We start from the raw sequence: 15895 nt of genomic DNA, 5'->3' as shown, positions 1-15895 counted from the left end.
ACCTCACATATTGAACCAGAAATTCCAGATTGATTGGTTTAAAATTCCACTTCTAGGAGAGGTTGAAACTGCAATTAAATTAGTTATTAAGTTTTGGTTTGGTGACTTGGATTAACAAGAGTGACTCCATTTTGGCCTGTTTGTTGTTGTTGTTGTTTTTAACATTATTATGCAACTAGAGGTCGAATTTGTGCACCGGGCCTGCAGGATCAGGCCAGAACTGGCTCTCTGACATCTCAAGGGGTCCTGGATGGGAAGAGGGTGCAGGCCAGGCCGAAGGACCCCATCAGTGCATGATTGGGGTCAGGAAGCAGCCTGGGAGGTTGGCCAACCGGGGGAGGGACTGTGAGAGGGCTCCAGGGAGTGTCCGTCCTGTTTTTCTCAGTCCTGATTGGCTGGACACCAGCAGCAAGCTAACCTACCAGTCAAAGCGTCTGCTCCATGGTGGTCAGTGCACGTCATAGTGTGCGGTCAAGTGGCCTTAGCATATCATTAGCATATTACTCTTTGATTGGTTGAATTGATGATTGGATAACCAGACACTTAGTATATTAGGCTTTTATTATATAGGATGGATAGTAATGTCCTAGGCCTTCACATTCATTCACTGGTCACTCACTTCTGGTCACGAAAGCTCCATTCATGGTAAGTCCCTTCTACAGGTGAACCATTTTTTATCTTTCATATCATATATATATTGTACCCTTTCTAGGTTTAGATACACAAATATTTACCATGTGTTACAATTGCCTATAGTATTCAGTACAGTGACATGCTGTACAGACTTAAGAGCAATAGGCTACACCATATAGCCCAGGTGTGTGTGTCGTAGGCTGTACCTTCTGGGTTTGTGTGTCAGTGCACTCTGATGATGTTCACACAATGATGCAATCACCTAAGGGTGCATTTCTCAGAACATATCCCCCTTGTTAAATGATGCATGACTATATAGCTTTTTTTGTTATTTCTCACCCTCTTACTCTTTTAATATAGTCATATCAAAGCCTTGGTTGCATATTCCATTTTTATACTATTATGAGTATTTTAAATGATATTCATGGATAAGCTACATGGAAAAATATAATTACTTTTTATTTCTTATGCATATTGTTTCCTTAGAATTAATAATTGTCTCATATTTTTATTTGTTTAAATTTCTATGTACTTATTGGTAGTCCAAACCCAAACTTTCCCCCAATTGTTTAGTCTTTTTTCAGTACAAAGACAATGAGCAGTCATTCAGTTTTAATGAGGGTGGAGGTGTGCCTCTCCAGGGGTCTTCTGACCTGCTCCATGGGCTCTGGTTCTTTCATCTTCTCCCGCCACAGCCACATAGAGTACATCCTGGTATACCCCTTCCTATCAGATTTCTTATTTTGGTTTGCATTTCCTGGATGCTTTAAATTTTTCTATTTGTCTTCAGCATTTCATGATGATGTGCCTTTCATGTGGGTTTATATTGCCCACTCTGGAGAGTTCAGTAGTTTCTCTCCTACTGAAAACACCCTTCTCGGCTGGAAACTTTTCTTGAACTACTTACTATTTTCTCCCTTCTTTTTTCTGTTTAATTTTCCCCCCTTTCTGAAAGGCCTATTATTCAGATGTTGGTCCTTTTATGCTTAGTTTTTAATCTTTTCAATTCTCTCCTTTGTCTTTTTCCCTTTACTCCTTGAAAGATTTTCTTAATTTCATCTTCCAAGCCTTCTATTGGATTTTCAGTTTATGTTATGATCCTATACAGGAGCTCCCAGCCTATTCTAGTTTATGGATGAAATTCCTTCTTTTATCTTTCTAAGAATATGGCTTTATTTTTTACATTTTCTTCTCCCTGTGGCACCTCTGAATTTTTTTTCAAATTGTTTAGTCTTGGTCTTTCATGTGAGGGCTTTCTCAGTGGCAGAGTGGCCCTTGGCTATCTACTCATACTGAGAAATGAGTAACTGAAAAGGTGCTTGGAACCTCTGTATGCACGAGTGTGTCAGCTCTGAGCTTCCATGAACATTAACTTGCCTTGACCATTTCCTCAAAGAAGCCAAAAGCCAGTACTGTTAGCATTTTTCTCTTGGCCTGATCAGAATGCTCTGAGGAGAATCTTCCAGTGTTCTGGAAGGTACCAGTCTTGCTTTTGTAGTTCTGGTAGCTGACTAGTGATAGCAGCCTCCAGGGAATGGTGTCAAAATTCAGTATCTAAATTTTTACTTCATCTCTCTGTGTTGATTATGTGTCTCAAAACCTTCAGGGTGTCTGATATATTTCAGTTTAGAGACTCTGTTTGATAATGTTCCGGGATAAGGAAGGGCAATTTACCCATCAATAGGTAGTTGGGGAAAAGATTTGGGGAATATCTGTTTCTTAAACACACTTTCATCTGACCTTCCTGTTTTGATTACATTTCCCAGAGATGTCTGAAGTCATCTCTTTCTGAGTCTTTTCTGAGAGCAGCAAATTGTGTTTTGTTTTGTTTTGTTTTTCTTACCTTGAATACTATTGGTTTAGGATTCAGCTTTCTCAAGTCTGCTACAACCATTTTTACAAGTCCTGCTTTTCTCAATTTGTGTTTTTAAGCTTTTGTCTTCCTGTTATTTTTTTATACTATGAATTTAGCCTTTGAAATTTTCAAAAAATTACTAACATTTCCATTTATGATTATTTTAACACAGGTCTGGGAGGAAGCATAACGAAATGAATTTTTTTGTTTGTCTTTTTTTGGTTGTTCTTTTTTGTTTTTGTTTGCCATTTTTTTAAAAATATATTTTATTGCCCTAACCGGTTTGGCTCAGTGGATAGAGCATCAGCCTGCGGACTGAAAGGTCCCAAGTTCGATTCCGGTCAAGGGCATGTACCTTGGTTGCGGGCACATCCCCAGTAGGGAGTGTGCAGGAGGCAACTGGTCGATGATTCTCTCTCATCGATGTTTCTAACTCTCTGTCCCTCTCCCTTCCTCTCTGTAAAAAATCAATAAAATATATTTAAAAATATATATATATATATTTTATTGATTTTTTACAGAGAGGAAGGGAGAGAGATAGAGAGCCAGAAACATCAATGAGAGAGAAACATCCATCAGCTGCCCCCTGCACATCCCCCACCGGGGAAATGCACGCAACCCAGGCACATGCCCTTGACCGGAATCGAACCCGGGACCCTTCAGTCCGCAGGCCGACGCTCCATCCACTGAGCCAAACCGGTTTCGGCTGTTTGCCATTTTTAACTAGAATTCACTTTTATTCTTTCCTGTCTCATACCCTCTTCTCACCTGAATCTGGACATACTATTCGCTTCAAACCCCAGACCAGCTCCTTAGCCTGGCTCACTCTGCAAGACCCCTTTGCTGCTCTGACTGTTTCAGGGGCCCTATTGTTTCTCCTTCTGGTGCAATTTCTTCTAACTCTGCCCACGTATGAACCCCAGTGAAGCACTGGGTTCTTTTCCTCATCCTCAAGGTTCCTGGGTTCAGCAGATCCAGAGATGTGCCTGGGTGATGTTTCTAGATCTCTCAGCCTTCTAGGATCCATATAGTGTCCCTGTATTCCATGTCGGGCCTCCCAGAACAGCAAAGGAAGTCCGCCAGGGCACACAGAGCAAACCTGCCCCAAAGAATCTCATCTCCTCCCAGGCAAACATCATTTGTTAGGTAGTTTTCATGTATGATGCCTTTATAATTACTACCATTACCATTTACAAGTCTACGAATGTGTTTTCCTCTTGGTCACATTTATTTCTTTACTTTTTTTTTCTCTTTTCTATTATTTTTTGGGAAAAACTTTTGAATGTTGCCCTTTCATTTCTGGTCAATATCTCATTGTTCAAATAATTATAACTTTTATAAGTCTAGCAGCTTACCATATTTTATATGTTCTTAGGAATAGCTACCCAGCTCTTTACATAAAGCAGAGTTTTCATTTTTAAAACTTATTAATATTTTTCTAATTATGAAACTAATGTACATTTATTGTGAAGCATGAAGTTCAGAGAGGTTAAGTAATTGGCCTAAAGTCATCCATTTAATTAGTGTCAAATCCAGGATTCTCACTCACTCACATACAAACTATTAACTACTCTGCTATACTACATTTCATTAACCTTAACTGTCTTTTGCAACAAAAGCGCCATTTAAATGGGAATTAAATATAAATCATTATAAAAATGTAGCCAAATTATTTCCTTCTGGTTTTATTGATATCCAAGTTCCAAGCTTATAATAGTTATCAGTCAGTAGTTTCTCAGGAGTAATTAACTTATGAAATGCAAAAATTGAACTGGAACACGTGATGTTCCTCTGGGCAGGTTGATTCCCAGGTCCTTGTCTGGTGGAGTCCAAGAATGAAACCATGGACAAAAGGCAGTTTAGTAAAAGGTGGAAATTTACTGAGAAACAAGCACAGACTCCCACAGAGGAAGGGGGAGAGAGTCCCACGAAGTCCCTTTTTCTTAGGTTTATAAAGGCTGCAGGTTTTGTGTCCTGATATCCCTCTGATTGGTCACTATCCCCTTTGACTGGTCACTATAGCAACTCCAGAGCTCAAACCTCACGTGAGGTGATGAGGTACGTGAGATTCTCCTCTTCTTCTCCCTTATTGTTTTCCTATTTCCTTTGGCCTTCCTATTCCCTCACTGAATGAGGGGCTCTCTTCCCTTTATTCTATAAATGTATACCTTCTGTGGCTCCCAGCTCCCTTAATCTATGGAAATGTACCTTCTGCGGCTCCCAGCTCCTTTGTTCTTTGGAAATGTGTACCTTCTTCTGTTCCCAGCTCCCTTATTTTATGGAAACATACCTTCTGCAGCTCTGTGGCCCTGTGCTTTTTCCATGGACCCCTTAATTCCTAAAATTTCCTAAAACCTGCCTATTTCACCCCTAAAATCCTCTTTCACTTATTTTTTTAATTCAACAGATATTACATGAGCACCTACTCACTATGTTCCAGACTGTTGATTTTCTTACTTGGATTTTGTATGTGGGCTCATCCTTACTTTTTCTGCTCAGGAGAGAGATTCTTAAATGCCAAGAGTTCCTTTAGCTGTGACAATGGGTGGCAAGTAGTGGTTCAGTCTCCCCCGTCTTGCAAGCCCACGATGGGCATTCTACCAGCAGGTGCAGTTTTACATTGCCAGCGAGGTCTCGCTCAGGACATCAAACCGCTATCTTAAATCAACAGGTTTTGGGCCGATTCCCAGCTGTACAGGACTTGTTCCAAATCATCCTTGGTAGTCACCAGTAGGAAATCAATGAGCAGCTCCCCGGGATAAGTAAGGGGGAAAAGGCATCAATTGAAAGGAAAACAAACTTAGGATGAAAAAAAACCCCACTACTATACTTGCAATGTTATCAGCTATTTATATTCTTCAATTCATGCACCCTCTTGATATTTAAATTATTGCCTTCCCTTAAAAGCTAAAATAACAAGGTCATTCTAAGTTTAGTAAATTTCATCCTGAGGACATAAGGAAGTAGGCTTAGTTTGTGTCTTTGTTTTTATTGTTTTGTCATCCCTGGGGCAAGGGCTCCTCCAGTGCTGAATACACTCTTTCTTCCATTATTTGTGAAGCAGTAACACAGAAATGCCTAACTGACTATTAGATGTTTTTCCTACTGAGCAACTGTGTCATAGTTACATTTTGCTCTAGCATCCACCTTTGGGAACTTGGACTTGAAGCAGTAATCTGTAAGTGGCTGCACCTCAGAATCATGTGTGGAGTGTTGTAAAACTTCAGGTGCCTGGGCTCTGCACCTGTAAGCTCACAGGTGAGCGATTCCGTGGGCCGCCAGGATTGGGAAGCTCTGGGCAGCGGTGTGAGCCTAACGGGAGGGCTCAGTCAGGGCTCCTGGAGGTCCTGTGAGTGGGGAGAAACTGAGCTGGGTACACCCAGGTTAATAGGACCAAAATGAAGAGCTCAGTTCATGGTGGGAATGGAGAGAAAAGATACAAATATCTTTAGTAAATGACTCAAAGTGTTGATTTAGTATCTTTAAAAAAGGGTCTAGGTCAATGCTATCTAATAGAAATATAATGTGATAACATGTGCAATGTAAAATTTCCCAGTAAGTACATTTTAAAAAGCAAGATAACACAGGCAGAATTAATTTTAATAATATATGTTATTTGACTCAATATATCACAAATATCACTTTAAAAGTGATCACTATGGCCCTGACTGGTTTGGCTCTTTGAATAGAACATCGGCCCATGGACTGAAGTGTCCTGGGTTTGATTCCAGCCAAGGGCATGTGCCTCGGTTGCAGGTGGGATCCCTGTCCCTGGTTGAGGTACGTACAGGAGGCAACCAATCAATGTATCTCTCTCATATCAATGTTTCTCTCTCTCTGTCTCTCTCACTCCTTTCCATTCTCTAAATATCAATGGAAAAATATCCTCGGATGAAGATTAACAAAAAATTAAAAGTGATCACTATGAAAAATTGTTAATGAGGTTATTTTACTTTCATTTTTTATGCTGACGCTTAGAAATCCAGGGTGTCCAGCACATCTCAATTTGGACGCATCCCATTTCAAGTGCTCAACAGTGGAATTTGGCTTCCATATTGGATGGTGCAGGTCTCGGTGGATGATGACTCTGAATCTATTGAGGAGTAATTGTCAGAGCTCCAGTAGAGAAAATGATCTGAGCTAGGAATTAGACTTTCCTATGGGAAGTTTTCAGTGATCTGGGCTTAGTGTAGAGGTATGGAGAATGATGGATTCAGTAACAAATAAATTGCTGAGGAAATCAGTATATGAAAGGGGCAACTGGTCACTAGGCAACCAGGCGTAGAGAGGAAAAACAATTGGGAGATAAAATAACCAGAGGTTGTTTGCACATTCACCATGTGCCAGGCACTATTCTGTACAGTTAACTCTTTGTGGTAGCGTGGAGACATACTGTGTGACTGGTTTGATTTTTACCCCCATTTTACAGATGAGAAAAATGAGTCTTTTCTTCCCATTTTCTTCACTCTGGTATACCTTCTCTCCTCTTCTTCTGCCTTTGCCATCACTTCACCCTGATTTAATTGTTGTTTTTCCACTTAGAAGAAAGGGGAGAAATGGAATACTATATTCTTCATCCTCAAACTCTGCTTCTGCCTCTCAACTATTCACACCTCCTACTTCTACTTAAATCTGATGAGTTTCCATCCCACCGCAGTGCTCTAGGATAGCACTTATTACTAAAACCAGCTAGTTATTGATAAATTTTCAGGCCTGAAAACCCAAACAAATGGACAGCAACAACAACAACAAAAACCCACTTAAACAAATAAAAATGGCTTTCTCTACTTTATATTATAAAAAGAGTTGATTTTTCCTTCTTCTGAATTTGTTATGCTTGAAGCCAAACAGAGTCTTCAGGATTCCTCATTTTAGTATTATAGGTAGTTTGTACCAGATCAAACTCTAGCCTAAAGGGGAAGACAGACGCCAAGCTCTAAAAGGATTTTTGCTCATTCTCGAGTGGTCCTTTACCTCTAATTTGAAGACAAAAGAGTAGATCTCTTTGCACAACCTTGCACTAGCAATAGCATGCTGGGCATGTTTTTAAGGCCGTGTCCCAGTCATCTCCTCTAAACATATTCTCATGGATCCAAGAGCTCTCTCAAAATACAATGGATGTTCCTGAGCTACTGCATGCAATCAGTGGGCTTCTTCAAATCACTCTTGGAAAACACTTCAAGAAAGAATAAAAGTGTGTGTTTGTAAAAGAAGTTTTTAGGGGTAAAATAGGCAGGTTTAGGAAGTTTTAGGAATTAGGGGGCCCATGGGGGAAGACCACAGGGCTGCAAAGCTGGGAGCTGCAGAAGGTATACATTCACAGAATAAGGGAGCTGCAGAAGGTATACATTCACAGAATAAGGGAGCTGCAGAAGGTATACATTCACAGAATAAGGGAGCTGCAGAAGGTATACATTCACAGAATAAGGGAGCTGCAGAAGGTATACATTCACAGAATAATGGAAAGGAGGCCACTCATTCAGAAGGGAAGGGGATGGCCCAAGGGAATAGAAAAACAAAAGGGAGAAAAAGAGGGGAACCCCATATGGGGTTTGGGCTCTGAAGCCACTATAGTGGCCAGTCAGAGGGGATATTAGGACACAAAGGCTGCAGCCTTTATAAACCTTAGAAAAGAGGGACTTGGGGGACTCTCTTCCCCTCCCCACGTGGGAGTCTGTGCTTGTTTCTCAATAAATGTCCACCTTTTCCTGTACCACCTCTTTCTTGTCCGTGGCTTCATTCTTCAAATCCACCTGGACAAGAACCCAGGAAGACACCTTTGCATCCTGCCCAGGGGAACACCACACATTCCAGTTTAATTTTTGTGTTTCATTTGTATATTAAAGAATGGAAAATGCAGTGAAGTGAAGAAGAAATAGTTAAGCATTTAAAAATATTGCGGAGGAAAAGGAAACAAGAATTTGCTGATTGTTTGTTGTTTGCTCTTATAGTTAGTTTTAAAGATTTTTAAACCAATATGCATGTTTTTAATTTCCATGGTGTGCTGGTATATTTATGACTTGCCAGAGTATAACTACGCCTGATTTTCAATCACTCAGTCAATCAGTTATTCAGTAAATACTTAAGGAGTGCATGCTCTCGGGCTGGTACCACAAGCCAATCATTGGCTCTCTTGCATCTTACCAATAGATCCCTCATGTGCAAAGCACGTGAATGATGCCAGAATGACAGGATTGTTGTGAGGAGTAGAGGTAAAGTGTACCCAGTGTATCACAGTACCTGGAAGGCTGTAGTGCTCAATGGGAGTTTCTTTTCTTCTTTTTTAAACAAAGATTTTAAATCTAGTTGGACAAAGTAGACATATGTACCAGAAAATAAAAAATATAATCTAGAGTAAGTGTAAAATAAGAGGTACATCTAACACTTCAGAGGGGAGGAAGCTTCACCTTGGTCCCGATGACATGTATCTCACTGTAGTCTACCAGCCCCCTGAGGGCAGAAGCCTGCTCTGGTTTGCTCACCATTGTATCTCCAGCACCCAGCACGAGGCCTGGCTCATGGTAGATGTTCAATCAATACATTTGGACAATAATGCAGGTGAGAATTCGTAATGCACTAGTTATATGTGACCTCATATCAGTCAGTGCCTTGGGAATGCAGACAGGGCAAAGAGGCTAAGGAAACCCCGGGGAGCTTCAGGGAGGAGGCAGCTTAAAGAGTGAATGGAATTGAAAGAGCCATAGCAGATAGCAGAAGGGCATTTCATGCATGAACGAGGGTATAAAAGTTAGAAAAGTATCATTTGTTGGATATTAAATAAATCAATTTGACCAGAAGAAGTTTATATTAATACTAGAGGCCCGATACATGAAATTTGTGCAAGAGTAGGCCTTTCTTCCCCTGCCTGCCCGCACTGGCTTCCCTCTGGCACCCAGGACCCGGGCTTCCCTGGCAGCCCTGGCTTCATCCAGAAGATTGTCCAGAAGGTCGTCTGGTCTAATTAGCATATTATGCTTTTATTATTATAGATTTATGAGGAGGTAAGACTGTTGGATTTTTTGGGTAAATTTCAAAGGGCTTTGAGTGGCAGGTTTTTTTTTCCAGCTAAATGCACTGAGTAACAAAAATTACCCTTTGAAACTGCTCTACTCAACAACACCCTCCTCACGCTCTAGAAGCCACTACACGCAGGAGAGGCCTGCTGTGGAGACTTCGCCGCCTACATTTACATCAGAGAACCATCGCTGAGGGTTTGTGAGCAGACCTGGAGAGACACTGCCTGTTCTGCATGGGGTGATGCCAGGAAATCTTCCTGCCCAACTGGGGAGTCCTGGTCAGAACAGATCGCCTTTACATGTACAATCAAAGCCAGGTCAAATGTGTTCCAGAACAGACCGAGAAATACGAAGCCAAATATGAAAAACCATTGTGAGGCTGTGAGAGAATTTGATTCTGCTGCTAAACAGCACATGGTTGGGGGAAGGGTTGCCTATATTTGTTGGGTGCATTTTAAAAGCAAATACTGCCAATGACTTTTGCACGTATGCCATGGTATTCCCCACCTACAACAAGGGGCCAGTTAACATAAGCATTAGGTATTGTCTGGATTGGTTGCAATGAGGTGCAATCCAATTTCTGGGATATTAACTGGCAACAACTCAATTATCCCTTTACCTCCTTTAATTCATTTTCTTAATTTCCTTTTTATTTTTCTGCTGTGATTTGAGGTCCTGAGTTTTCTCCTAGATACCATATGCTTCCAAATTCACTTCATTCTACATCCTTGTTTTGTTTTTATTTTTAAGTCATAACTTTATTTGTGTGCATGAAGTGGCTCTTTAGGTGAGAGTTGCAGAACTTGATTCTTAGGTAGAACACTCTGATTTTCTATTTTATCTAGACCTTGGTTGGCTTGTCATGTAAAACTAAATAGAAGGAACATAATATGTTCAAAATACAAGATGCCACAGCCCCAGAGACACTTTGCAGAGTGTGTCCTGAGGAAGGGTATTTCATTTCATTGAAAAAATTCTTTTACTCTAAGAATAAGTTGATCTGGGATAGATGAGCTCATCAACCTGGCATCTACCTTTCTTAACAGCTGGGAGACCCTGGCAGGCTTCTCTGGATCATTAGAAGTATTTAAATATCCAAGGATGCCAGGGCCCATGTGCTTCTCCACCCCCGTCTCATAAGCTGATATTTGGACCGCTGCTACCCTTTTGATAGTAGGATTTAAAATTTTTCAACATTGTAAATGCAGAGAGAAAGAGTATAATTTATAATAGAAAAAGAAAGCTTTAAGAACACAGAAACAAAAGTCAAAGACTAGAAAAGAAAGGGAATAACCTCAAAACAGTATTTAGAATATTTACTCATTTTTACTGTGTATAATATTGTTAATCATTAAAAAAATATTTGAAATCATTCTAAGGAGTGAGCTTTATTTTCGACATATATTTCTAGATTTTTAAAAACATCCTCTACAATAAGAATATATTTTGTAATCAGGAACATGAAATATTAAGTAAGGCATTAGATCTATAAAACTTGTGTTAGGTTTGGCAATCTACGTTAGTACTATTCCTCACCCATGCATGATATTGGGGGCAGGAAGTGCTAAGACTAATCATGATTAGATGACCTGGGTCAAGTCATTTAAACCTCCTGAACCAGAGATACATCATCTAAAGTCACGCAAAGCTGTCCGGTCCCCAAAGTAGACACATGTGGCCAGGGGACATTTGAAGTGTGGCTAGTCTGAATAGAGATGTGTTGCAAATGTCCCCTTTACTCATCTTCCCACGCTCCCTTGGACTAGAATCTTCTTATCACTTCTTTCTTTATTTCTTTTTTAAAATAATTATTTATTGTTGAAAGTATTACGTATGTCCTGTCCCCTCCCCCCCTCCGTTGATTCCCTCTAGGCACCATCCCCCTCAAGCCCTAGGTCCTCAGCACCCTATTGTCTGTGTCCATGAGTTATGCAGATATGCATACAAGGTTTTTGGTTGATTACCTCCCATCTACCCATCTTCCCCCGATTTCCCTCCAAGATTCCACACTCTGTTCCATGCTTCATGTCTCTGGATCCATTCCGTTCATCTGTTTATTTTGTTACTTAGATTCCACATATGAGTGAGATCATGTGATACCTGTCTTTCTATGACTGACTTATTTCACTTAGCATGATACTCTCCGGGTCCCTCTATGCTGTCTCAAAGGGTAAGAGATTCTTCTTTTTCTATTGCTGCACAGTATTCCATGGTATACATGTACCACCACAGCTTTTTTTTTAAAAAATATATTTTATTGATTTTTTACAGAGGAAGGGAGAGAGATAGAGAGTTAGAAACATCGATGAGCGAGAAACATCAATCAGCTGCCTCCTGCACATCTCCCACTGGGGATGTGCCCGCAACCCAGGTACATGCCCTTGACCGGAATCGAACCTGGGACCTTTCAGTCCACAGGCCGCCGCTCTATCCACTGAGCCAAACCACAGCTTTTTTATCCATGCATCTACTGATGGGCACTGTTTCCAGATCTTAGCTATTGTAAATATGCTGCTATGAACATAAGGGTGCATACATTCTTTCTGATCGGTGCTTCAGGTTTCTTAGGATATATTCCTAGAAGTGGAATCCTGAGGTCAAATGGCAGTTCCACATTTAATTTTTTGAGGAAGCTCCATACTATTTTCCATAATGTTTGACGAGTCTGCATTCCCACCAGCAGTGCACTAGGCCCTAGTGACTAGGGTTTCCTTTTCTCTGCATCCTCCCCAGCACTTGTCATTTGTTGATTTGTTGATGGTAGCCATTCTGACAGGCGTGAGATGGTACCTCATTGTCATTTTGATTTGTATTTCTCAGATGATTAATGACTTTGAGCATTTTTTCATATGTCTCTTGGCCATCTGTATGTTCTCTTTGGAGAAGTGTCTATTTAGGTCCTTTACCTATTTTCTGATTGGATTGTTTGTCTTCTTTTTGTTAAGTTGTATGAGTTCCTTATATATTTTTGATATTAACCCTTTATCAGATGTATCATTGCCAAATATGTTCTCCCATACAGTGGGCTTTCTTTTAGTTTTGTTGATGGTTTCTTTTGCTGTGCAGAAGCTTTTTATTTTAATATAGACCCATTTGTTTGTTTTCTCCTTAGTTTCCTTTGCCTTAGGAGATGTATCTGTAAACATATTGCTATGAGAGATGTCTAAGATTTTGCTGCCTATGGTTTCTTCTAGGATTTTTATGGTTTCACGACTTACATTTAACTCTTTTATCCATTTTGAGTTTATTCTTGTGTATGGTGTAAGTTGGTGGTATTTCACAGAGCTAGAACAAATACTCCAAAAATTATATGGAATCACAAAAGACCCCGAATAGCTGCAGCAATTTTGAGAAAGAAAAACAAAGTTGGAGAAATCACAATACCAGATTTCAAGTTATACTACAAAGCCACCGTAATCAAAACAACCTGGTACTAGCACAAGAGCAGACATATATAGATCAATGGAACAGAACAGAGGGCCCAGAAACCAACCCTGGCCATTACGCTAAATTAATATTTGACAAAAGAGGGAAGATCATACAATGGAGCCAAGACAGTCTCTTCAATAAATGGTGTTGGGAAAATTGGACAGATACATGCAAAAAAAAAATGAAACTAGATTCTTTCTTTTTTAATCAGGATTCTACCACTTCTTGGCTGTGTAATTTTGAAATCATTGCCTTTCCTATCTGGATAGGATTGCTATGGGAAAGAATGACATAATGTGTATACTTCACCTAACACAGTGCTTGGTATGTTGTGGTGTTCAACAAATATTATCTCCTGTTCCTTTTTGATGAGCATTTCCCAATGGAAGGAATTAACTCCCTGTCAACATAAGAGATGTCCAAACCTGTATAGAATTTTTATGAGTTTGTTTGAGACAAACTGATGACAATTTCTGAGAAGGAAGATCTCAAATGCTCTAGAAAAGTAACTGTTTTGCAGTGTTCTTTTTTTGTTTGTTTGTTTGTTTATTTATTTATTTATTTATTTATTTATATTTTTTATGCAGTTGAAATTAGGAAGATTACATGAAGGTTGGAAAAAGCAAAGTTATGTGCTTAATAAGATTATGTGCTTTCTTGAGGGTGGTTACACTTATTTTAAACGTGTGTTAATGTAGATGCTCAAAAACAATGGACAGGGCTGGCCTAAAAAACTTTTACTGAAGAAGTTACAGGGCTGGGGCAGGGCTACCCACCATGATCTGCCCAGTTAGGAATTTATGATCAGATCACCCTGTGAGGTTACTTTCCAGGGAAACTCTTTTTCATCCAAATTCCCTTAGCATTTTATTTGTACTTCCCTTAAGGCTTTTAGATTGCATGTTAATTTTATTTGCTAATGTGCAATTTGCTTCTCACTTAAATGTGGCAGAAATTGCTAGTTTCCTATTCCACATCTATTCTCCCCCCCCTCCCTTCTTAGTAATAGAACCCCACATTATTCAGGAATTAGTGTTTCCACCTCAGGGATAAGCAAAGCTGTAACTGGTCATTTGACTAAGTTCTGTCCAAAGACTCATGCACAGAAACGCTGTGAGAGACATCTGGGAATTTTCTAGAGCTGGGAGGCCTGCCATTCTCTGTCACTCTTCAGCTGTGCTGCCCGGGGTGCAGGTAAGAGCTGAAGTGCACTAGCCATTTTGGGCCAGGAAATGGCTTGAGATCTATTTTGGGTAAAACACAATTATTTTGATTTTGTTCATATGCAGATGAATTTATCTTAGTTGACAGATCCATTAGACTCTGTTGCAGGGAAATTCTTGGTGTAACTCACCTTGTAGATTTAACAGCAGTGTTTCTCTAATCATCTCTGTGAAGCATCCACTTTCCTCACCCCAATCAATTAGGGGCAGGCACTTTTGTAAAGTAAACTAAAAATTAATGATCAGAATAATGAAATAAATAAAACATACAAAATGCAGCCCCCAATTCTTCATTATTCAATGTAATTGACAAAATTATAGTTTAGTAAATATAATTGAAAAAGAGATAAGAAAAATTAACTATATACATTGTTATTTAAAAGTGTGCAGATAAAATGATATATAGGGAATCACTGTTATATTCCTATCTTTTGGTCATTCTGCAATGTAATTAAACAGAAGGTAATGAATAAAATGCTGACTCCATATATTAAACTCCTGTTTGCTCACTTTGACTGGACACCGTGTATATCAATATTTAAAGTTTTCAACATGAAAACTTTATGAAGAATCTTGCTTGTTAATTTATTCACTCTATATTGGATGGATCACATTGCAGTTTCAGGGGATAACATAAGGAAGATTGTTGATGGGAATGAAAGAAGGCCTTTAAAGTATATTCCACTTCAATTTCCACTCTATTTATAAGGGAAGCTTTGCTGCTTACTGCTTCTTGGTGTAGTTAAAAACACGGGCTCTGTAATCGATCATACCTTTGTGTACTGTTTACTAAATACCATGTATTGGGTTATTTAAGTTATATGTCTCATTTTCCTTGTGAGTAAAACGGGGCTTATCACCTTCATTGGGCTGTTGTGAGGACTAAATTACTCTGCCCAAGGGTTCCATTAGTGCTCCCACAGGGTTACTACCATGTAGCAGAGGCTGCAGGCAGGAAACCACATCTGATATTCTTAAAGAAAAGGGTGGGCAGGAGCCAGAAGCAGTTCATTGATGAAGCACTTCGGTGTATTGCCACACGGTGGCAGAGCAGGGAAAGCCTTCCCTCCTGCGGCCTCCTGTGTGCTGGCGGACCATGGCAGGACCCTGCTCAGGTCAGATGTCCCTCAGCGAAGACCCTAGGGGGCCTGCGGTGTCTGCAGATCATGACCGAGAGGGTCCTTGCCCCAGAGTCCTTGGCCTGGACCATCTCCAGACGCCTGTCTGGCTCCAATTTGCTGCACTCACCAGGAAGCCTTCTGGTTTCACTTTGGTTTGCCTGGGGTATCTTAAAATACAATTTGCTCTTGGCTGAGGCTTCACCACGATCACCAATTTTATTAGGACTTCACGTCTCCTGTTTACATGGTCACGGAGTGCTTGGACAGTTGGTGCTGAGAGACTACACTTTGGAGCCCTGACGAGTGTTGGTGAATTTCTCATTTTCCCTTCCAACCTGGACGATGCTCTCCATATTCCTCAGGTGTCTGCTTCTCCCCTGTCTCTGGCTCCTCAGAGAGCATGTCACCGGCTTGGTCGAGTCTGAACGCCCCTCCACAGTCTCTTCTCCCCATTCCACTCAAGGCGCACCTGGCTGTCCTCAGGCTCTGCTCTCTTGGTGAGTAGTGGTAAAGGATCGTCCGGCTAAATGCAGATCTCCCCAGATTTGCCCCGTCTGCCTAATAAGAAGCCCCTTGAAATTTGGAAACCTCTGGCAAATGTGCGGATTGTTTTTTTTG

This window comes from Myotis daubentonii, chromosome 7, assembly GCF_963259705.1.
Source record: "Myotis daubentonii chromosome 7, mMyoDau2.1, whole genome shotgun sequence".
In the NCBI taxonomy this organism is placed as follows: domain Eukaryota; kingdom Metazoa; phylum Chordata; class Mammalia; order Chiroptera; family Vespertilionidae; genus Myotis; species Myotis daubentonii.
This window is presented reverse-complemented; position numbering follows the sequence as displayed.